Source organism: Pinus tabuliformis, chromosome J (assembly GCF_031772625.1).
Source record: "Pinus tabuliformis cultivar Carrire ecotype Pingquan chromosome J, CPIR1, whole genome shotgun sequence".
Taxonomy (NCBI): domain Eukaryota; kingdom Viridiplantae; phylum Streptophyta; class Pinopsida; order Pinales; family Pinaceae; genus Pinus; species Pinus tabuliformis.
The window spans coordinates 773,930,437-773,956,290 of record NC_142295.1 but is presented as its reverse complement, the minus strand read 5'-3'; positions in this window follow the sequence as shown (position 1 = coordinate 773,956,290).

Genomic DNA, 25,854 nt, shown 5'->3' with positions numbered 1-25,854 from the left:
CTACTAAGGCTTGAAGCCTTCTTATTTATACAAGTGAGGGCTCCCAACAGTCCTCCTAAACTTTAGGAACTCAGCTGCCTAAAACTGAAGATAACAACAACTTCACTAGACTTGCTCGACTGCCCCTTGGAATCATCATTGTGGGCCTTTGTACTCCAAGCTGTTGATGGAGAACTCGAGGAAGGGGTCATTAATGAAGGAGACACCCCTCCTATAAGTCCTCAGCCATGTTTCCTTGAGTTTGACTTCCAATCTGCTCATAAATGCCTGGTCTTTGTCCAAAAATGTCCAAAAATATGCAATAAACACTCATTAGACTATGTGGCAAAGTGACTATCCCCATTCACTCTATTGACATAAATATATTCAAAAACATGCACAAAAATATGGAGAATGGTGGATTAAATGAAAATAATAGGCAGAATGAGCCCATATAGTTACCCATTTCTGGGGCTCATCATCACCCCCCTGCTGAATGAGTTGGTCATCATCTGAGCAACTAATCCAGTTCTTCATCTTTAATGGCTTTAACATCTTCCTTGACATCCCAAGCCTCTAAGGTGATGTCTTCTTCTTTGTCATGAAAACCTAATTTTCTGTCCACTTCCTCCCATTGCTTCTGCTCTTCCTCCTTCTTAACCCCTTCCAATAGTCCTAGCAGTAGTGGAGGACTGAACTTAAGACCAATCCAGTTGGCTTTCAAGTTTTGCATTGATTGTTTATATAAAGGCACTCTAATCATATCTTCCCTCATTATGGTTGGGGAGTGATACTCCCTGATCTTTAGGCTATGGGACAATGTATTCCATCTTCTTGTGCAAGCATGAAGGCAGTTATTGCCAAATAATCTCTCCATATCTTCAAAGTGAGCAATAGCCTATGCTTGCCTTTCAACATAGTCAAGGGCAACTTGAGGATTGGCTGCAAGGTGCTGGTGGGCATATATGAGAGCTAATGGATCTGCTGGTTCTGCCCTTACCATGAGGGGTTCACTTAACTCCTTTGTCATGATCTTCTGAATTTCCACTACTCTCTTTTCTTCATGGCTCAACCAAGAAGCCATAGCCATGAGCTGTAGATCTCCTAATGCAGCATTTGGATCCCATAAATTCATATCAGGGAGTGCCATATTGTGTAGGTAAAATTCTACTAATTTGGCTTTATCCTCTGTTGAACTACTATCACATAAATGCATAAACTGATTATAATTTTGGAATGGGATTGTGCCCCTTTGGGCCAATGTTTTAATATGGAATTGGAGCCATTGGTCTTTGAGATATAGTGCATAAGATCTAGCTGGTTGTCTGCATTGCAAGGCCTCCATTTCCCAGCTAGCCATGCAGGCCATTTGGGCTTCCTTTTCCTGCAACTGCTGTTTCAAAATCTGCACTTCAGTTGCTACCTGAGACTCTTTTTCTTGCAGCTGTTTTGTTAGCATTTCAACATCAGTCTGTGGCTCTTCCTCTTGCTACTATTTCTCTACTACTCCATTATCTGCTAGGGTACCTTCTTGCTATTGCTATCCTTCCAAGATTGGCAACTTGTCTCCCTTTTGAGTTTCCCGTTCTTGCAACTGCTTTTTCAGCAGTTCATTTTCTTCCTGTAGTTGGGATCCTCTACTGCTCTTTATGTGCCTTACCATGGCCAACTCCCCTCTCAAATATTTTAATTTGTCTTCCATGTTCCCTATATCTTCAACTCCTTTAGATTTAGCAATTTGCATCCAGGTGTGGGTTCTGACCCTTCCTTTTTCTAATTCAAAGAAAAGAGGCACAATGAATTTTTGTTGGATGATCTTCCCACCTTCTAGTAGATTGTAATAGGAGACTAAATTAGGCTAAGGGCTTGGTTTAGGTATTTCTTTGGCCTTTCCTTCCCCTTGTGACTATTCTGCTGCCTTCTCTTCTAATTTTTCAGTTTCTTTCAGCTTGGCCAGTGTCTCCTGTAGAGAGGATTGTGCCTCCTGTAGAACTGCTTTGGAGTCCATCAATTTAATTCTTTCCTTCCAGGTGGAGGTTTTGGGACTTCCTCTCTCATAGGTGATAAAGATCTTGGAGGGAGATTCTGCCTTCTTTTCGGTGGGTGCATCCTCAATGATAATTGGTTCCTTTGATGGTGGCTGGGGCTTGCCCACCTTAATCCTGGTGCTCCTTCTGGATTTGAAATACATAGAGGTTTTCCTTTTTCTCTTTCCCTTTTGTTTTGCTAGAGTGCTTAATGCAGCGAGCACAACTGCTGCTTCCCTTGCCAATGTTTCAGGGGATGTTTCTTCCTGTTGTTCTTTTCCTTCATCTCCTACAGTCTTTCTTGTGTCTGTTGTTTTTGCTTGTGTATCTACTATATCTGGTGGTGTCTTCTCCTATTCTCATTGGGTCCCTACCTTTCCTGTGGCAGTCTTTGTCTGGGATTTCTTGGGCTTTTTCTTCTTAGCCTTTGTCTTTTTCTTCTTCTCTGTTTTTGAGGCTGTCTTCTTTTCTGCCTTAGGCTCAGCAGTGGTTTTGTCAAATTTCTCCTTTTCTTTCTGTTTCTCCTATGTTTTTCCTTCTGTTTGAATGCCTTATGCTTACTCATTAATGTTCTTCTCAAGTTCCTCCGTCTGCTCCTCCTCCTCACTGCTAGATGGTCTAATGTCCTCAGTCAAAGTTTTGATGTCATCTTCTCTGGACATATTCCTAAAAATTTCCCAAGCTATGGGAATGGTATATGTGTGTAGGGCATCTTCTACTAATAGTTTGATGAGCCCATGGTGGGCTAGCTGGTCTGGGACCCCTGCATTTAGCTTGGTGCCACATTCTATCAAATACTAGAGGAGGAAATATGGGAGACTGAGTTTTCTAGCTAGAGATAGGTCCATCCCATATCTCAATTCATGCAATAACCTGAAGTGATAACCATAAATTATTCTGAACCTCCCTTCACAGGTGATATATTTCATTATTTGGTAGCTGACTTCACTCCATGGAGGAGGCAAGTTTGTCCTTCTGACCCCATTTTTATCCTCTACAGGATGCTCCTTAGGCTGAAAAAATGTCTTCTTAGCAATCTGTCTCAATTTTATTTCCTCCTTCCTCCAAGGGAGCCTAAGTGGAAGACCTGTGATTCTGGTGATAAAATTAGGTGTAAGCTCTAGGGTCAGACCCCTGAAACTCACTGTAGCATGTGTTTTCGAGTGGGGTATTAAGGACATAAACAATTCTTCAGTCACCTCCTCATCATATCCATGAATTCTTTCAAAGAAGGGCATCCAGTTTGCCCTGGTGAAGAGGGCCACCACCTCAGGGTGCTCATGCAATTTGTTGCAGTTCAAAGGTTCTTTTCTCATGAAACCTCCTGGCATGGTGTTGAGTGATTTCTAAAAATACTTTGGTGAGGAAGGAGGCAAAACTGAAAACAGAGGGATAGCTGAATTTTGTCTTTCTCTGAAACCAAAGAGGGAATTTTCCCGTATGCTTTCTCTTCACAACATCAATTTGCAATTTTTCCTCTCTTCAAACTATTTCCAACCTGAATTTGCTTCTCGGTTTTTGAAAAGAAATCAATTTTTTGACAGAACAGAGAACAAATAACATAGTTTTTTCTTTCAGAGAGTGGACAGTCTTGCAAATTCGTTTTTTCACACAGGCTTAGTTTCTATGGTTGCATCTTTTTTTTTTTACAGCAGAATGTGAGGAAGGAAAAGATAGATTTTGGATGCAGAGAAGGAAATGGAGAGACTGTGTAGAACTCAGAAAAAAAATATATACAGGCAAACTTTTAAGCTTCACTTTCCTTTCTTTCAACCCAATACTGTGTTTTTAATCCACCACCTTATACAAATAGGTCATATGCAGAGAGGTTTCCTGAGCCTACCTCGTTTCAAGCTTGAATTTTGACAAAAATCTCAGATTTTTCTTCTGCAGAGCTGCTCTCTGCCCTTCCTGTAGAAATCTTCCTGTAGACAGTGTTCCTGCTCCTGTAGAACGCAGTAGTGCTCCTGTAGAGCCCGATAGGTGGGAGGGTTTTGAAAAACTGGCAAAAAACTGGTAGAAAACGACTGGTTTGCTGTTCTGAAGGTGGTAGGTGAGTACTGCAGTCGAGAACTTCGTGAATGAAGAATGAAACAAAGGGTGGTGGAGGCTTAGACCACGCTGTACTTAACTGATGGCATAATCTACGGTGAGGAGATGAGGTGGCCGGATGGGTACGTTATCCCCATCTGGACCGTTGGTCCTATGCCAGTGTCATTATTGTTCTTCATGTCGCCTGACTGCCATCACCTCCCTTACTCCTGTTATACACTGCCACCACTACCAGTTCCGAATGTTTCCTTCCCGAGTTGACATGCCACACGTGCTGACTGCGGATCTGATCGACATTTTGAATTTGACGAGGCTCATTTGAATTCCACGAGGGTGTAGCTAAATGAGGGTGGCTAGTTAGCTAGCCATTGATTCCATTTAATCATGACCATTCCCACAGCTCATGCAGTTTTGAAATAATATTCATGTAATCAAGGAATAGGTTTAGGCACTTATCTGCTTAGTTGCTGCTATGCTTCTGACTTTGGCACTTCTTTTCCTTGTTGCTGTTGCTGCTGGTGCTCTGCATGCTCAGCCTTTGGCTTATACTGACAATTTCTCGTTCAAACTCTACTCCTTGCATGCTTCATACATCCTGCTATGCTGACCTTGTCTCTGGAGTATGTTTTTCAAAGGGATCAACTGCTACAAGAATCCTGTAGGATTTCCTTTAGCTGCTTCTCCTTCTGAAAATCAGGCTAATGCTTGAGTAGGGCTAAAAAACTTCTAAAGAAGGTCTTGAATGAAAAGAAATAGCATTTGGAAGGTATTAGGTAGGAATAAGTAGGAACGCTATTGCTTTATTTGTCATGTTTACAGAATGAAAGAAACATAATTTCTGTATGTGGTTGTCCAGGGACAGAAAAAAACGAGTGGAAATGTGGGTGTAGAGGGATGGAATGTAGAAATAGGAAGATGGATGGTGGTGGGGAGGTTCACAGATCTCATAGACAAATTTCCAACCCTCGGGTCCTTCTTTGAAATTGATTTTGGCCTTTCTGTAGTTTCTACAGGATCCTCCTATAGAATACACAGAGTTTCCTGTAGGATGCAAAATTTTCAGAACAAATGAGACCAAGGCCTGGGAAATGATAACGGTGATGGAGGGATGGACTGTGAAGGGTGTATGCAACTTGGCCATGTCTTTTTCTTCTTGTGTGACCCTCTTGCAACTTGCAATGACCCTCCTGCAACCTGCAATTTATTCAAAAGAAGTTAGGTTTTTTTTATTTATTTATTTTTTTTTCCTCTTTTTTGTTTTTTGAGACAATTGGGGCTCCTCGAGGGGGTTTTCACCCTCACTTCCTGCCCTGGGTACCTCCAAGAGGTTTTCATCTAGGGATCTTTTATTCCATTTTCTTTTTTTTTTCTCTATTTTTTTCTTTTTTCTCTGTTTTTTTTGTTGTTATTGTTGTTTGCTCAGGGTGTGGGTGGAGTGGAGACAGGAACCTGCTCCACTACCAACACTGATTTACCCAAATTCTCAATGACCTCCTGCTTGGAAAGGGGCTTCCTGTAGATCTTTAATCTATGCCCATTGATGAGCATGGGGATGAGTTCTTCATCAATGGTTCGAATAAGGACTGAACCATTTTTTCTACTGCATATGGTCCCAGCCATCTTGTCCTCAGTTTGCCCTTGAAATATTTGTATCTCGAATCATACATCAACACCCAATCTCCTTGCTGGAATTTTTTTTCTTTGAGGTGTCTGTCATGCCATATTTTTCTCTGAAGTTGGACTACCTCTGAGTGGAGAAGGGCCTACATTCTCTATTCATCCAATCCATTTATCTGAAACAATCTTTCCTTTTGCGCATGGCTGAGATCTAGGTCTAGCTGAGCTGCCATCCTTAATGTGTTATATTCAAATTCTATGGACAACAAAGACTTCTTCCCATAGACTAGCTCATAAGGTGTGAAACCTGTGGTGGTTTTCCAAGTAGTGTTATAGGCCCAGGTGGCCTCAACCAATCGATCTGGCCAATATTTTCTGCTATTGCTCACTACCTTAGTCAAAATTCCTTCCAAAGCTTTGTTAGTGACTTCCACCTATCCATTTTCTTGCAGATGATAAGGGGTGGAGGTTCTGTGCTTAATATTGTGATGTGTGAGCAGGTCCTCAATCAGATTGGAGGTAAACTGACTTCCTTGATCTGTGACTAATTCTCTTGGATAGCCAAACTTGTAGAAGATATTTTCCCTCAAAAACTCAGCTACTTTTTCTTCTGTTGCTGCTTTGATTACCCTGTTTCTACCCATTTTGTCAGGTAATTCGTGCACACAATGATGTAAGACTTCTGTTTTGAAAGAGGGTTGATAGGACCCACAAAGTCCATGCCCCACTTCTCAAATGGCTCGAAAGTCATTTGAGGCTGTAGGGGCATCTCATCCCTTGGAATAGGTTTCCCCATCCTTTGACATCGATCACATTGGCTGATGTATCTCTTGACATCTTGATGAAGAGTGGGCCAATAGTAACCTGCCTGCAGAATTTTGAAGGCAGTTCTCTTTGCTGCAAAGTGGCCCCCATAGGGCCCATCATGACAGGTTAGGAGGATGTCAAAAACTTCCTCCTCCCTGACACATCGCCTCAAAATTTGATTTGGGCCAAGTTTAAAAAGATTTCCCCCAATCCAAGTGAATGGGGCACTTTTCCTCACAATCTTGCTCTTCTCTTTTGAGGACAGGTGTGGCAAAAACTATGCTGAAACCAAATAATTTGCTATATCAGCAAACCATGGAGAGAGTACTGAAATAGAAAATAGGTGTTCATCTGGCATTTGATCATCCACCATTCCTTCTTCACCTGCAGGCAGATCTAGTCTAGACAGAAAATCAACAACAACATTTTCCTTACCTGGCTTATCAACAATGGTCAAATCAAATTGCTGCAATAAAAGTAACCATCTAATGATATGAGCATTTACATCAGGTTTATTCATCAAATACCTAATTGCAGCATGATCAATGTGTACGAATGTTTGATAGCCAGTGATGTAGTGTCTGAACTTGTTTAGGGAATGGACTATAGCCAGGAGCTCTTTTTCGGTTACAATGTAGTTTAATTATGCCTTGGACTGGTTTTTACTGACAAAATATATGGCATACGGTAGCTTCTCTTCAACTTGCCCTAAGGCTGCTCTTATAGCTTTGTTCGAGGCATCTGTGTGAATGTGGAAAGGTAGGGCCCAGTTTGGACCTCTCAAGATTGGGGTAGTTATCAACTTACCTTTCAAGGCATCCAGAGCCTCTTGACAGTTTTTAGTCCATATGAACTCAGCATCTTTTCCCAAAAGACAAAAAAATGGAGAAGCTAGCTTACTAAAATCCTTAATGAATCTTCTATAATACCCTGCTCAGCCTAGAAAACTCCGAACATCTCTTACCTTTTGAGGAGGTGGAACCCTTTGGATGATAGCAATCTTGTTGGGATCCACCTATAATCCTTGCTGAGAAATTGTATGACCTAGCACGGTCCCTTCAGTCATCAGGAATTCACATTTATCAGGACTGAGGGACAGGTTCATTTCAATACACTTGGCTAAAACTTTCCTCAGGTTAGTCAAAGCTTCCTGGAAGTTAGAACCATAAGGGGTAAAGTCATCCATATAGATTTCCATTGAACCATGAACCAGTTCAGCAAATATGCTCAGTACAGCTCTTTGGAAAGTGGCAGGAGCATTGCACAACCCAAAGGGAAGGATTCGGTAGGCAAAGGTACCCCATGGACAAGTGAAAGTGGTCTTATCTTGGTCTTCTGAGCTGATTTGGATTTGGTTGTACCCGCTAAACCCATCTAGGAAGGAAAAGAACTTCTTCCCTGCCAGGCCATCTAACACTTGATCTATGAAAGGCAAAGGGAAATGGTCCTTCTTGGTGGCCTTGTTTAGTTCTCAATAATCTACACAAATTCTCCACTTCCCGTTTTTCTTTGGCACTAGCACCAAAGGAGAAACCCATTCGCTGTCATAGATGGGGTAGATGAATCCTGCATCCAACAACTTTTGCAGTTCTTCTTTGACAATGTCCTTAAGGGCTAGATTCATCCTCCTTTGAGGTTGCTTGCCTGGTTTACAATCTTCTTTAATGTAGATGTGATGAGTGCAGACTGAAGGGTGGACTCCCTTCGTCTCCTTATAGCTCCAAGAAAAAGCATCCAAATGGTTGTTCAATAAGCTACACAGTTCCTTCTCCTGAGAGGTGGATAGGGATGATTTGATCTTCAAGGTTTTTTTGGACCAAATTCCACATTCTTAACTCAGAGAGAGGTCGGATCAGCCATAAAGAGATCAACTAAAGCATTGGCTTGGGTTTCTTCCACCAACTCTTCTAATGGCAAGACACTAGGGGGTGGATTTTGAATCAAGTTCTCAATAAGATCATCCTCAGTTTGAAGTCCCCCTTGGTAGCTTCCACTGTGCACAATGGTGTGGAGTAGACTTCATCCTCATCTTCCTCCTTCAACTAGAGAGGTAATTCATGTTCTAGTAGAGGTTGGGCAGGAGGATATAGGACTAGTTGTTTGGACATATGCCCATTCTTGATGGTCATGCTCCCAGCTCGAAAACTGATGTAAGCATTTTCAGTAGCTAACCAAGGTCTTCCCAAGATGAGAGGATACCTAGTGAGCTTTGCCTTTGGCTGAAGAACCAAGAATTCAGCAGGGTACTCCCAAGAATCAATGGAGACCATGATATCTTCCACAAACCCCTCTGGGGTAATAGTGGAGCGGTCTGCCAACTTCAGTATTTTTGAGGTCTTTCTTAGGGCACCCTAAAGGTTGAGTTTGAGCATAGTGTCCCTGATCATTACGTTAATGGCAGTTCCTATATCAATTAAGGTGTGGGGGATTATAGTGCCATTGATGTGGACATCGACTACAGGACTCCCAGGGTCCAGATATTTTGGACAGATTACCTGCCCCAACATCAGGTCAGATAGTTGTCCTATGACATTGATAGTTGGGGTATCTCTCTTGCGCCTGCCTGGGTACCTGAAGTACTTCTGTTTGATCAACTTGTTGTAGATCAGTACATCTTTTATGGATTGGAGAAGTGGTATTTTTACACATAAATTGTTTTAGGTCTCCCAGAAGTTCAGTTTCTTCTGGGGTTGGTTGTGTGGTTCCAGTTAGTCTCTCAGGAAAGGGTGGAATTGTTTTTGGTTCACTTTCCTATTTCTCTTCCTTATCCTCCTTATTAGGAGATTAGCTATCTGGGAGAACCTTCCCAGATCGTAGATTAATCTCATGAATCTCCACAACATAGGTAGGGCATGTTGTTTCTCCAGTATATACCTACTGGGCCTGTCTGTTATTGGGGTTCGGGTTCGGTTGAGCAGGTATTTGGGGTTGTCTTGGAGGAGCAGGAAGTAATGGTTGTGGTTGAGTAGGTGGTGGAGGAAAAAGAGCGAGAGGAGATTTGTATTGGGGCCTCCACCCCCGATGAGGTGCATTCCACTAAGGTTGTGGCAGAGGATAAGAGTGAAACGAATGAGCAGCAAGTTGAATATGATATTGAGATGGATATGACCAAGGAGGGGGTGTGGACCAGGAAGGATGAGCAGGGGGACCCCAAGAAGGCATGGAAGTGGCTTGATTGGGGTTGTAATGAGTCTGGGATGTCCCTTGCGTTCCTTGCTGGTAAGGTCTGGGTTCATGTGGCCTCCTTTGGTTCATAAAATAGAGTGGTTCAGTGGCTCCTTCAGCCCCTTGGTACATAGCTTTGAATTCGGGCAAGGAAGGGCACTGATTTGTAGGATGGTCTTCTTCATAGACAAAACACACTTCTACAGAGTGCAATGAACATTCGTTCCTAGGATGCTTTCTAGTGCACCTAGGACAAAAGATGGCCAAGGCCCTCTCAGCTTCCTCTTGCTTCCTTTGGATTCACAAGGTATCCATTTGCATAGCAATAGTCTGCCTCATCTCGCTTTTGAAATCTTCCATCTGATTTGCAAGTTCATTTTTAAGGGATGAACTGGATAAGGGGGTATTGGCTAAAGGTTGACTTCCCCTACCTCTCTTTTTGGCTACCCTAGAATGGTTTCTAAACACAGCCTTTATGTCATCATAAGGTAGTTGGTAGATGTCTCCCTCGGCCAGAAAATGGAGGGTATCTAGAAGGTCTTCAGGTACTCCTCTGAGCAGAACCAACTTCAGAGATTTGGGGTCAAGTGTGCACCAGGCTTTTTTATAACTGAGTTGAAACCTCTCTTCATAGTCTTCTAAAGATTCATCACTTCCCATGGTCATTCGGAAGATTTTTTCCTTTGTATCCTTTGATCTATAGTAGTCCTGTATTTGTTGTTAAAGGCTTGCTGCATTTGAGCCCAAGTTGTGATATTGTTTCCAGGTAACCCCATGTACCAATGTAATACTGCATCCTTGAGGGTAGAGGGAAATAGTTTCAACTTCTACTTGTCTTCTGCATAGTCATAGGTTCGACAGAGAATAAAAAACTCGAACAAGAAGGTATCAGGGTCTTCGGTAGTCAATCCATGGAAGTGAGGTAAGGCTAAGGGACTTATGTTTTTCATCTTTGTGTCTCCATTGGTCTCTCAGATAGGAAAGGCACCTTCTGTTCTCTCCCCATTTCCTCTAACGTTTCTGTTTTCAGCCATGGTCTCAAGAGGAATGGTTTCTTGCTATTCTTCTATTATAGGATCTTTGTATATCTCTGGAGGTTCACCTATAGGTTCTTCTGGATCACTGCCACCAAAGAAGAGAGAAGGGTGACTTAGTGATGTGGTGGGGGTGTTGGGTAGGAATTTTCCTGAATTATCTGTGTTCCTATGAGGCATGAAATGAAATCTCTTTTTAGGTGATTTTTGTGTTTCTTTTTCTACTTGCACCTGCAAAAACTGAAATGGATTGAACAACAAATTGTGACTAACTAAAATAAACCTTGCTAAAATGAAAATTACAGAATTGGAATAGAAGCAGGAAATGCCTAATTTACGCTTACTGAAATGAAATTGCAAAATTGAAATGAAAGAAAAAAATGTCTAATTTACGCTTGCTGAAATGAAATTTCAGAATTGAAATGAAAGCAAGAAATGCCTAATCTACTTTTGTAGAGTTGAAATTGCAGAATTTGAAATGAAACAACTACTCTACTCTTGCTGAAATAAACTATTTAGCAGAATGTTTGCAGTAGAAAATAGAAGAAAAGCAGTAATCACAAAATACTCTGATGCTTCCCTAGAAACGGCGCCAAAAAGATGGTGAGCTCCAGTATTGTAGCAATGATGCTACAACTCTTGGGGCTCCCTACTTTACTTTTATCAACCTGGTAGTTTGTAACAAACTTGGAAGAGACGGTGCTATATGCACAAGTACTAGCTCTTATTGCAGGCTATCACTTGATCAATTGGCACAAGTTCACTAGGAGCTTAAGCCAACTTCTATGAATTCTCAGAAGAAGCTTTTAACTATGATGGAAGAAAGGTAACTCAAAAGAGGCTATTCTACTTTGCAGAAAGAGAATGAAAACTGAAAGGAAACACAAACCCTAGCAAACCCTAGTTTTACCCACTAACCCTACTTTTCCAAGAAAAGAGATGGAAACTACTAAAATGGATGCCATTGACTACTGAAAAGGTAAAATGTGTGTATTCAAGTTACTTCTAAATGAAAATGAGAAGAAATCATCTTTTTGAGCATTTTCTTGTAGAATTATTATGCTTGTGTTTTAACTAGTTGTGACTGTGCAGAGGTTTGGTGGCGAAGGGAGATGGAGTTGGCGTTTGCAGGAGGTAAGGAAGGTGTGGAGAGGTCCTAAGAAGTCCCTAGTACTCTTTTGGAGACTTCCATTGTGATCAGACTTTGAAAAGTCACTCGCATGAACTTCTACAGGAGGATGTAGGGGATCTACAAGATGTTCTACAGGAGGATCTACAAGAGGAGGCTGAAAGTGGTTTTTGGAGGTTTAAAGGTGGGAAAAATGATGGGAGAAGGGAAATTAAGGCTGGATTGAGGTGTTAAGGGGTCTAGGACTTTGTTAATGAAGATTAGGAATGAAGGATATGGTTAGATTTGTTCAAAGGTCAAGAAAGCAATTTTGCACAAAAACGCAGAAATTAGGGTGGGTTGGAGAAGTATGGCGAATCAGTGGGGGAAATATTGAGAGATGAACTGGAACAGGCTATGCTATGGAGGAATGATAAGCTAGAGTGTTCTACAAGTGAGCTGCACACTTACTCTTCAAAACTAACCCAAGCAAGAACCAAAAAACAGAGTTTTGCCTATTTTGACCTAAAATCTGACCTAAAACCAGAGAAATGTTGAACAGAACTTTATGGACAGAAAATTATGCGAGAAAGCCATGGTAAATGAACAAGAAAGGATCTAAGCATGTGAATCCAACTGATATCAACTTCTCCAACTCGAAATCTCACACTAGCAATTGCATTGGAAAGCAAAAACAATGTTTTTGGTGGCAGCAATAGTGCCTTGATCTCAAATCATGGTCCCAAGGAGGGAGAAAGGAGATCAAGACCTACTTGGTAGAATTTTTTGGATCCTTTTTTGTTACTGCAGCAAGCTATCTAATCAACCCAAAGCAAGAACAATTATTCTAACCATTAAAAGCAACCTAAGTAACAAAGTAAGATTTAACCTACACAACAGAAATTATCTCATGAATGCAAGAAAAAGCATATAAATACACAAAGGAGGTGTTGGGAACTTGGGTTGGGCCCAAACCCAAGAGCTACAGCCCTCTAGGAAAGATCAGTGCTGGTTCAAAGCTAGATTCATCTTCATTGATAAAAAAAATAATAGTTACATCACCAAACTATCTGCAAAAAGAGCTCGAAAATGGGCTGAGTACAAGACTGCACTAAAGTACAAAAATATACTATCAAATGGATAACCTACTGAGGCTTGAAGCCTTCTTATTTATACAAGTGAGGACTCCCAACAGTCCTCCTAAACTTTAGGAACTTGGCTGCCTAAAACTGAAAATAACAACAACTTCACTAGACTTGCTCGACTGCCCCTTGGAATCATCATTGTGGGCCTTTGTACTCCGAGCTGTTGATGGAGAACTCGAGGAAGGGGTAAATGAAGGATACACCCCTCCTATAAGTCCTCAGCCATGTTTCCTTGAGTTTGACTGCCAATCTACTTATAAATTCCTGGTCTTTGTCCAAAAATGTCCAAAAATCTGCAATAAACGCTCATTAGACTATGTGGCCAAGTGACTATTCCCATTCACTCTATTGACATAAATATATTCAAAAACATGCATAAAACTATGGAGAATGGTGGATTAAATGAAAATAATAGGTAGAATGAGCCCATATAGTTACCCATTTCTGGGGCTCATCAATAACGACAAAGAACCACATGCAATACCATGCATGCCAGATCTATAAAGGAAAACACACATGAAAATCGATACCTGCAAAGAATCTTTTTGCAGCTACTTGATCCTACTCTTCCTTGCTTTCTCCTTCCTTCTTCTTGCCTTCTTTTCCTTTCTTGATCCAATTCCAAAGTGCTCCAAGAAAACTCTAAGTGTCCAAGAGAGAGAGAGAGAGAATAATGGGAGAGCTCCAAAACTGAACTGAAAAAGGTACCAACTAATCTTCAGAAGCCTTTTTATAAAGGAGGCCTATATTTTCTTCATTTTCCTTTATTTTCATTCATTTTCCTCCTCACATGTAACTAGTGACCTTTCACCTTCCTTTTCTCCCGATTTCTATTATTTTCATAAATAAATGTGCCAAAAATACCAATTTTCCTTTCCAAATCCTTAGCCATTGCCTTTTCCAATTTCCTTAGTTATAATAAACCAAATGAACACCCACACTAGGATGTCTTGCCCAAAATTAATCTTAGAATAAGTGTCCAATCAACCATGGTTATTATTTTTCCTTTATTAAATTTTATTACATGGAATTATCACCAGGGCTGTTATAGTATATTCCATCTGCTTTCTGTTCAAATTTTTCTTTATCTATTTGAAAATCCCAGAACTGTCAGGGAGGTAGTGAATTTAGTGGATGGAAAACTTTGGAAAGAGGCATGGTCGATGAAATGACATCTTTGGACAAAAATGAGGCATGGGATTTTGTGGAGTTGTCAGATGGAAGGAAACCCATTGGCAACAAATGGGTGTTTAAGAAAAATATGAATGTGGAAGGTAAGGTGGAGCAATAAAAATCTTGGTTAGTAGAAAAAGGTTATTCCCAAGTGTTGAGAATTGATTTTGGTGACATTTTTTCTCCTGTTTCCAAGTTAGCTTCTATTAGATTACTTTAATATGTCGCTGCTACTTTTGATTTTGAGGTAGAACAGATGGATGTGAAGATGACATTTCTTCACAATGATATGGAAGAAGAGATCTCCATGAAGCAACCTAAAGGGTTTGCAGTGAAGGATAAGAAAGAACTAGTATGTAGGTCAAAAGAGTCTTTGTATGGATTAAAACATTCACTAAGGATGTGGTATCAGAAATTTGATACATATATACAAGGACTCGGCTTCACAAGGAGAAAAGTGGATCATTGTATGTATTTTAAATTAATTGGTGACTGTGTTATTTACTTGGTCTTGTATTTGGATGATATGTTGCTTAATAGAAATGATAAAGAAATTATCCAGGATTTGAAGATCCAATTGTCTTCCAAATTTGACATGAAGGATCTTGGTGTTGCAAACTATATTTTGGGCATGGAAATTAAACGAGATTGGGCAAAGAGGAAGCTCTGGTTAAACTAGAGGAAGTATGTCGAGACAATATTGTAGAGGTTTAATATGCAGGATACTAAACCGATGAAGGTTCCTATTCCTGTAGGTGTAAATTTATTTGTTGAACACTGTCCCAAGACACAAGGAGAGGAAGAAGACATGTCCCGTGATCCATAGCCATGTCATCCAATCCCCACGCATCCATAAAGGCTATTATCAAATTTTGATCTTAATAAATATGTTACACCAGAGGACAATGTAATTAATTTTTATTTGGCCTTATATCTATTAGATGCAGAGCACGAAGATGTAGTTTGCAGTTTATTTCCATATATGTTTGAAAAAAAAATAAAAATACTTGGTACTAGAATCTTCCAGTCACCTCAATAGATAGATGAAATGCTTTCGAGAAATATTTCCTGAGCAAGTTTAGAAAATACAAATGCCCATACACACTCCTTAAGGAACTGATTTCCATAAAAGTGGAGAAGAAGGAAACATTCAAGGACTTCAATCAATGGTTCATCACTTTATGAACAAAATCCTTACTCATTCACAACCTATGGATCCAATAGCAAGTGAATATTATACTTACAATCTCACTCTTCCATAAATATGTTCATGAAGGGAGCAAGAAAGTGCATGCTAGATGAGAATTTCAATGAGGCCTTGATAGTTGAGAAATAAATGTTGTCCTTGGCTGGTAATTTTACCAAATAAGAACATAAGGCCACTAGAAATAAGTATTTGTTATTAACCAAAACAATCTAAAAAGAATCTATAGATCTGGAAAATGTACTTAAGATGGAAATGGAGATGTCTAATGAGGTCATGGATCTAAATAAAAATATAGGAGAAAGTTCCTAAGGACATAGAGCATTCAAACCATTCCATAAGAAACCAAATAACCATCCAAAGCCACCTCAAAGCTCTAGTTTTAATTTTAACCTAGATGATTTGGCATAGACAACTTCTGATCTTATAACTAGGCTGATCATTATGAGAATACATGCCCACAATGGGTTAACTCCATGATGCTAGAGATAAATTAGCTCTTGGAACAATAATCACTATGATATGAAGCTAAAGATGAACCAAGTACAACAAATGAATATTTGATTGAAGGCTTAATACGTTATTGTGGGATTTCGTGGTTGATACATACAAATATACTATTGGAGCAATTTCAGTGGGGGAAGCATAAGCTACATAGAAAACCCCGAAAGAAAACAATTTCTATAGAAAAGGGTTGACACTTGATAATCAAACAACTGTGAAAGGCAATTCCTTACTCAAACGTGTGTTTCCTCCTCAAACTACATTTGTCAAGATTGAAAAAAATTCTTATAAGGTAGACCCTCCCCTCCAAAAAATGTTAAGAAACTTACAACCCCTACATAATACCAAAAGCAATCTACCTTAGCCTAGAAAAATCAACCTTCAACCTCAACGCCTGGTAGTTCACTAGAATATAATGTAATTGAGGATATGAAGAAGAAAAGGGTCAATGTGTTCTTGTATTATCTTTTCCATCTTCAATAATATAGGAACCTCGTATTGAAAACATTTAAATTTTCTTTATCTTAATCAAGACCACCATCAACTACAAATATTTAGGAAAATCTAGTACTTTATCTTGGGATAATGCGAACATGCATAAGTCTACTATGAATATTACTAGTATTGGCACTCATTTGAAGTCTCATACTCTACCATTTATTTTGAATTTTTAGATATTTAAACTCAATGTTCATAACTTCTTAGTGGATTCAAAAGAACCATCTAATGTCATTCCATATTCTATCCATTAAAAGATAAACATTTTACTGGAAAATACTAATACTAAGGTTATGTTTCACATAATGTTGTCATTGACAAGAAAAAGTGTCATTGATGTCAAAGGGTATGCCTAGGAAATCAACAACACCCTCTATGAAGCATGTTGTCATTAATGAGAACATGTGTCATTGATGTCAAAGGGGATTCCTAAGAAAGCAATAGTACCCTCTATGATGTAGTATGACAACTCGATCTATTGTAGGCCCTCATAAGGTGAATTCAAAAGAGGTATGAATTTTATTGAGTTTTTGACAAGGTTGTGATTCCCTAAGGATCCTATAAACAACATGGTTGCATAGTCCTCATCAATACCTTTCCAATGATATATCCTACTATGAAATAATCCTCAAGGATAAGAACTTATGGCCATTTGAAAATCAACATTAGTTTAGGGCCCAAAACTATAGGGAAACCCTACCCTCGCTCCCCAACGTTATTACATTAAACAATGTTCATCTTTGGGTGAATCTATGGCAGATAGTGGCCCAACATGCACAAACTTTACCAATAATAAAGCTCAAGCATGTTTTCTTTGATCATACGAATCTAGTAACTGAATGAGAAATTGAATGGAAAACTTCTACAAAACTTGAATGAACTTTAATGAAACTAAAGAGTGTACACCTTTCTCAGTTTGAATGAAATAGATAGGCCAAGATGTGCATTGGTTAAGTGAAGCACAAAGGCCAATCCAGGGATGACACATGGTAGTGCTTGATTGGATGACGTGGTCACTTGTAGAGTTAGAAAAGTGACACGTGGTGATGGTTGGTTGAATGATGTGGTGTCCCTGCAAAGTCAAGAGATGATGTTAGCACTGTGACATGTAAGTACCAAAAACTAAAAAGTGGTAAAAAATTTTGGCAGTTTTTGATTGGCAAAGGCTAAAAAATGGGTGACACATGACACCCCTCATGGGATTACATGTAGCATTATGGTGCCATGTTGACATCATCATGCACGTGACCATAGACCCTGCAGTTAAGGTCACATGGAAAGGTAAAGGTAATGTCATATGGTGCTGAGTGCGAATTCTAAAGCAAGGCCATATGGCCATAGTTTCTTGGTCAATGATGAATTGTGTGGTGGAGTGGTCTAGAGTTTGACACTCGAATCCCTGGGACCACACCCCACGCATACATATTACAATGGCTCGATCCCTTACAAACCATAAATCCACCAAAATAATAATGTGAAACATGTTTGTGTATCTTTGGTGATTTTGATGTGGTAGCACAATTGGCTGAGCTCTTATGTGAGTGTTCTGTAACATAGTTTTTATGTGGCCTCCGTGAAAAGTTTGATGTGGTAGAATGATTGGTTGAGTTCTTAGATGAGCGTTTTGTAACATAGTTTTTTGTGGCCTCCATGGAAATTTTGATGTGGTTGCACGATTGGTAAATCCCTCGGGTAAGCATTATATAACACATTTTTTGTGTGGTTCCATGGCCCAAATTCTGGTTATATGACAACACCTCACCCTTAGACTTGACGAAGTGAACATGTCAGTTGGTTGTGACATGTGGTTCGTACAATGAAAGTCATGGGTTTGAGTTCGGGTAGACTCAGGTGGAACTTTATTGTATAAGGGATTTTGGCACACCATTTCTATCCAATTTATCGAATTGTTAAAGTTTTTTGGTGGCAGAAAATTGCCCTTTTGTACAATGTACTCGGAATTGTCTATTTTGTAGAAGCTTTAATTTTTGTATGATTTTTATATAATTTCAAATGGTATTTGAGGTTTCTGGGGTCATTTTAAGTCCAAATTGAACTCGGAAAGAAGCAAGACAATCAAGGCTTAGAGGTGAATAGCCCTAGAGGCACGAATAATCTAGATGGCATTTTTTTGATGATCAAAATCTTTGATATATGTTTTGGGAGCTTATGAGAAGGTTATATTTGACGTTGGGTATATGGAAAAATAGGTTTCGAGATGGGTTTTATGTGACCATATTAATGAGAAGGTTGGAACATGGTTTGGACAGGGCATGATAGAGTTTTGAAAGTAGTGTGACAACAATATTTTTTTTTTGAAGATTTATATTGGTTAAAGACCAGGTGGATCCAATATGAAATATTTTGAAAAGAGGTCCAAAAGGAGTTGAAGAATGAAGTGGGTCAGTGATGCCTCAATCAGGTTGGAGCATAGAGAAAATTGAAGCTTTCTCATCACTAAGGTTAGTGTTTCAATCAAGTTTGAGCGTAGATGTTATAGACATTTTTGTGCCTTGCAGCTCCAAGCATGAAATGTCCATAAACCAAGGGCTCCTAAGTCCCTAAAAGTGTTGTTTTAACCCCTAAAGGAACAATATCAACAAATTATAGCTTCTCCCGGAAGTTCTCCACCAGAAACTGCTCAGAATAAGTCAAAACAGGATCATTTCAGCTGCTACACTGGCTAGGTGCATTGCATAGTACCTAAACACACTAGCTGGGTGCATTGCAACGCAGCTAAATGCACTATGAGGGTGCGTTGGGCGAGAAATGACAAATGGCAGTGTCATTCCGCGAGGTGGAGAGACAATGGAAGCTTCCAGAATCTTCTCCTATGACACTTGCCTCACTGAATTCGACCAAGGATGAGTAAGAGGCCTTCAGTCTCCAAGTGGAAGCAAGAACTGACAGAGAGAAGACACTAATCAAATCACAAGCTGACTCATCCTCCTTGCATACATCTATATATGGATCCCTCATCCCAGAGATCCAGAGGCTGGAATTTTGCACATTGTAAGGAATTGTTGTTGGTTTTGAGACAAATATCAGAGTATTGGGTGATTTATGCTTTGTTGGAGGTGAAGAGGGGCTTCTTTGCTGGGAGGTTGATGCTGGGTCAGGAATCATCGGTTGTAACTCTTCCTGGATCTTCTTATTTATCAATAAAAACTATTTGAGTTTTTCCTCCATGCTTTTGTATCATTGATGCTTGTTACATTTGTATGGTTAACTTAAATCTGATCCTAAGTTGTTTATGAATATAGATCCATGTCTTTGTATAGTGTTCTCCTTCTGTGATCTTACAGGTACTTGGTGAAGCTGGGCAAGTAAGGGAGCAGGGAGCTGGAAGCTGTCAAAGAAGAGAGGGATTGGATCAAAGGATTAGCGCAAGACACGGGTTGGTTCTTTCTATTCCTCTCTGTCTATAGTTCATAAAGGAAATACAAAAGTAGTTTTTCTCTGTTTGTTTCTAAGGCAGCTGTCACACCTTAGTGGTATAGAGCAGTTCTAAATAGACACTTTTCCCGGTAACAAAATGGCGACTCCGCTGGGGAGAATGTCTAATTAGTTTGTTTGTGTATCTCTTTGTTGTTTGTTTCATAAACTTATAAGTAGCATTCAAACTGCATTTGCCATAACAAATGCAAAGTAGACATCTGCTGCTTCAATCCATTCACTGGATTTGTTTATGATTTGAATAGTTGATTCAAAAATGATCTGATTGCCCTTGTGATAGCTCTTAGAACCTCCTTAGATCTACCCTTGATTGTGCATTACTGATTGATTTTACTCGGCCAAAAACCAAAGACTGAACTGCAAACCATGACCCAGAACCCGGACAGATTCTCATTTCTGGCCCAGCGCAGGTACTATTAAGAGTTCCTGCATTTCAACGCACTTCCCGAAAGGGAAACCTGCGCTGTAATCCAGTTTCTCTGTGTTACAGGTGCACTGATCAGACTAGCCCTGTGCAGCTGAGGTTCTTGTGCTTCATTCTTTCCAGTTTTGTCTCTGAATTTTGCAGCCTGTGATCAGTATATGTCTATTTAAAACCCCTTTTCCTTGCTGTTATTCTGCCTCCTTTGTACAAAAGAACAGTAGATGTTTTTGTGTGTTTGTTGAGTCGTTTACAGTTTTCCATTGCAAAAGTAGAATAGTCGTACTGTCGTCCTTTGATTTAGATCTGTCGCAAGTGTCGATTTCGATCATATGAGAAAGTTTGATTACTGCTGATAGTCGATTATACTTTTACTATTGCCTTTGGTATGAATTTGTGACTTTCTAGTGTCAAAAACGAGTATTTATTTCGAAATCTTAAAGTGTCGTAATCGTCTTTATCTTTTGATTTCGAAAAGAAGCTTGTTTGTGTTTGTCGCTTGAAAGCAAATTCAGATTTGTACATCAGCTTTCTTTTTAGCATCAATACTAAGAAAGTCGAAAACAAATACATGCATGTGCATTTTCATATTGACAGTCTGTTTGGCTTGATTTAGGAAAGTGCATTTACAGTGTGCTCTTTGCTCTTTGTGAAAATATTGTGTCTTTCTTTTCCTTTAGTAGCTAGGATTTTCATTGCACAAAAGAGATAAAAGTTTGTTTATCATCTTTAGATTGCATTTTAGGAATTACATCTACATCTCATGGTGAACCCAAAAGGAAAACTTCATAAGAAAGATCAACTTAAAATAAATTCAATGAATCTAACAACGCTTTGGAACTTAACGCACAACATTTAGAGGTCTAGGCTAGAGACGTATTCCGGCGTCGTAAAACCTGGTAACTGTTGTCCTCACTGATGGTTGGGTGATTCCTCCACTTTGAGACGATAAGTGCCAGTATGGACTTGTGCTCCCACGTACCGTCGAGTATATTTTGGGAGACCCCTATAGGCTTAAATCCTTTATCCATAGGAAGCCGTGTCTGCCACCCTATCGATCGCAATGCACTGAACACAGCATTCGGGAAGATTGACTGCCGTACCGTAAAAAGCATTCTGCAGTTTTGCGATTGGTTTGGTACTCCCTCTACCTAGATCTCTAGAGCAGTCCCTTTCGTTCATTTTCAGACTCCTTAACGGAAAAGGTCCATCAGAGCACTTGTCACTTCAGGCTCATTAAAAATTGAAGGAGACTAGAGTCATCTTTTGTTTTTTCTTGACTCTTAAAAACTGAAAAAACAAGTTGTGTCAAAGCGTATAAAAATTTATTTTAAACGGAATATTCATTACCCCTTTCCTACGTTGATCTTGGGTTGAGAAAATGGTACCAACCAAGGAATTCCCCTTGGGGGAAATCCTAGTCCCTTCTCCTCTTGGGGAGATGTTGGTGCACCCCATATGGCCACATTGTCGCTTCCAGGGCTGACAATTGGTTTGCCTGTATGGCTCTTCTCAACCTCTATCGTTCAGAACACCACTATTCCTGAACAATCGAATCAATAATTAGACGAGTCCAGAGTTTCCAACCAGCCTTCTACTTCCTCTAATTCTTCCTCTCCTCCTTCCTCTTCGCTTGATGGGGCTGGTAAAGCCAAAAGTCAAGTTCCTAGGGAGAAGAAGGAAAAGAAGAAGAAAGAGAAGAAGAAGAAGGAGCCAAAGGCGAATGGGGGAAAATGAGTGTCGTCTAACGAAAATCCACACACTGCACCGACCAGGCCTAAATCGCCATGTGTCATTTGCAAAGGAGACCACTTTCATAGAGATTGTCCTTGCATCCCTCGAAAATTAAGGGACTAGTCTCCTCGTTTGCACAACCCGGTGTCGTCAACCTCTAATGACCATGTTGAAAGCACACCGTTGACTAGTGAAAGTGAAGCCCCAGGACAAAAAGGAAAATATAGATTTCCTTTTAAACTGTGTGAAGGCGATCATGCCGTCCACCGTTGTCCCTTCTTAGATGAAGCTAAAAGAGTTTTGGATGATCGTCCGGTTTCACCGTTACGACTTCCTCCTGGATATAAAAAACTCTTGCCGAGTCCGTCACTAGTTGAAAATCTGGCTTGCCCGCTCAAGTGGTCGGCTGAAGCACTTATCATTGAAGATAAACCATCTGGATCCATACCAGACAAAAGTCAAAAGGTCGAGGCGGCAGTTGACCCAGTCTTGCCTCCAGAGGTTTCATCTTCAGATGATACAATCACTGAAGAGAACAAGGATGACATCGTCCAAATTCTTTTCATAAGCACAGACTCCAACGAACATGGGGGCAATTTACCCATTCCTTTACCGCAGGAAGGAAGTTCATCAGAGTCGTACCCAGCCGTCTATTCGGTCCCACCTCCAAGCAACCTAGTTGTCTCCTTCGACTGGAATCAACTAGGCAGACCTCGTTTACCAGCTAGCATACCATTCCGAATTATCGTTAAAATATATAGAATGGTTATGGTTGGTACCATCATAGATGAGGGGGCTTCTGTGAGTATCCTTTCCTCAACTGCTTGGAAAGCGCTTGGTTCACCATCGCTTTTGCCTGAGATGAGAAATCTGACAGGCTTTGATAAAGGAACCAGTCGACCGTTAGGGATCCTTCTCGATGTGCCCATAAAATTGAGAGGGAAAACAGTTCGCATGAACGTAATGGTAGTTCAAGGAACCCTGGATTACAATCTACTCCTTGGACGAGACTATATTTATTGCATGGGAGCCATTATCTCCTCACTCTTTAGAGTAATGTGTTTTCCGCACGAAGGAAGAGTGGTCAAGCTCGTGGACCAGCTTTCATTTCTCGGATCACGCATAGCAAATAGTCATGTACCATCCCTAAATGGTCTTTTCACGCAAGAAATGTCTCAATATCCAGTCCGTCCACCCGATGAGCGCGAGTAATTCGGGGGGACATGACTGAAACCCAGGGGGCATGCGCCCTGGTCTGCTTCGGCAGGAAAACTTCGGGTATAGAGTAGGTTTCCGCGGGAGAATATTCCTAGTTTGTACCCCCGTCCGTGATTGGAAGAGGGGGTTATTCTAGTACAGGATTCTCTTGTCAAAAGTTATGTGAGTTGGCGAGCGCCGCCACTCACCTTTGTTTATCTCGGTAGACATCGCCGAAGAAGTGTTTTGTTTGCGCCGCGAATAGAACAATCTTTGGGTAACCTGTAAGAGGTAGGCCTCTCTCGGTAAAACAAATGTTTTGGCGGAAGGAAGTAGAGGTAACCTTGAAACTCTGTTTTATACCTGGGGGCATGCAAGCCTTTTGGCATGCAAGCGAAGAGCGACTATTTATTTTTTTAAATTTTTAGGACCTCTAACCCTTTAAACCCATAGGATTGGTCGTTTCCTAACTTGCATAAAGAAAGGATGTGGGGAAAAACTCTAAAAGTTGTCGTTTTTATATGAGACATTCTTATCATACGACTGGATTAATCGAGCAGTGTTACCGCAAGGTTCAAGCTTGTTAAAAAATAAACCCACACCGAGCAAATGTTTCCACCCGCGTTTAAGCTTGTTAAAAAATGAACTATTCCCCGGTAAATAACCACCGTGAATGTAGCACTTCAGCCATTAAAGCCTTGGTCATGTTTGCACCATCACCTCCACTTTTTCATTGGCTGATCATTCACCTCCATTTGATTGTTTACCCATTTTGAGGAACAGCTGTGAAGAGTGATTTCACTAGCCATCCTTGTGACACTGCCGTGATTGGAAAATTCCAAACCTTACCTGGAATCAACTGCTACCCATTTTATCACTTTTTCCTCAAAAGACGAGTCTTCTTTAAGCTCTTTTCAACTGATTCGTAAAATATGAAAATATTGCCGAGCCATTGGCCTCTCCAGCTCGTTAAAGGGACAGGAAGTGCTATCCCTCATCTAGATTTTAATCTTTTTGGACCTGAGGGATCATTGTTGTTGTTGGGAAAAGTATCCATTCGGAATGCCCCTATCCCACTCTAAGGTGTGATAGTGCCTTAGCAACAAACAAGGAAAACTACTTGAATATTCTTCTTTATGAAATGTAAATGAGGAGAAAGGATGTAACTTACCTGTGTCTTTCGCTAGTTTGTTGATCCAATCATTCCTCTCTTCAATGGCTCCCAGCTCCCAGCTCCCTTACCGGCCCAGCTTCACCGAATTCCTGCAAGATCACAAGAGAGAGAAACTACACGAAGATATAGATATACGTTCATAAAAAGCTCAGGATCAGATTAAGCTAAACATGCAAATATAACAAAACATCATTGATACACAGCATGTAGGAGAAACTCAAATAGTTTATTGATAGAATAAGAAAGTCCAAGAGGAGATACAACCAAGTGAGTTCTGATCCAGCATCTACCTCCCAGCAAAGGAATCCCTTCCTCTCCTCCAACAAAGCATAAATCACCCAATGTACTAATCTCAATCTCAAACCAACAAAAATTCTCTGCAAAGTACAAAATTCCAGCCCCTGGATCTCTGGGATGAGGGATCCATATATAGATGTAAGCAGAGAGGATGAGTCAGCTTATGTTTTGACTTGTGGCTTCTCTCTGTCAGTTCTTGCTTCCACTTGGAGGCTGAGAGCCTCTTACTCATCACTGGTCGAATTCATTGAGGCAAGTGTCATTGAGGAAGATTCTGGAAGCTTCCAGTGTCTGTACACCTCGCGGAATGATACTGACATTTGGCATTTCTCGCTCAGCGCACCCTGGTAGTGCATTTAGGTGCGTTGCAACGCACCTAGCTAGTGTACTGGGGTGCATTGCAACGCAGGCAGCTAGTAGAGCATCTGAATTGATCCTGAATTGACTAGTTCTGAGTGGTTTTTGGTGGAGAACTTCTGGGAGAAGCTGTCATTGGTTGACCTTGTTCCTTTAGGGGCAGGAACAACTCTTTTAGGGACTTTGGATCCCTTGGATTATGGACATTTCATGCTTAATGCTGTAAGGCACAAAAATGTCTATAACAGTTGCCCCCTAAAGTATGAGGCCGTTTATCGGGTGAAATGCTTTATTAGGAGGATCCGAAGTTCTTTCAATGCTGGGAGGAGACCTGTAATAAGATACAATAGAATACATTATTTTTCATACTGTTTTCATGATCTAGCTGAGGCAGGCATTCCCATGCTCAACTTTATAAATTTATTTTTCTGTACATAGAACAGACAACCGTCTGATGGTAGACTGATGATCTTGATGGAATCATCATCCTTTTGGTAGGATGATTATCTGTGCTGTAATGTTGTACATGTCAATGTCTTTATTTTTCCTGAATATATATCGCAACCCGGATGGATGAAACTAGATCCGGGGTCTTCAATCTCGTCCAATATTCACTCTAAGTACAAGTCGATCCATGTGAGAAATGTTTTGAAGTCGAACATGGAAAGACATCGCTTGATTACCAGTCAATGATGTAAACTGTTAACAAGCGCGAGAGGAATCATCGATAATGATAATGACCCTCAAGGTACTGTAGTACAATTCACGTGGTGTGAATAAAGGACTTGGCGTCGAACACCACGCAAAATCTTTCGCTCGAAGGTCATTGATGTATACCTGTTGCCGGAAGTGAGAAACTTGCCATTGAGGCATGCAAGCTTCAAAGTACTGAAGGGGGTGTTCCT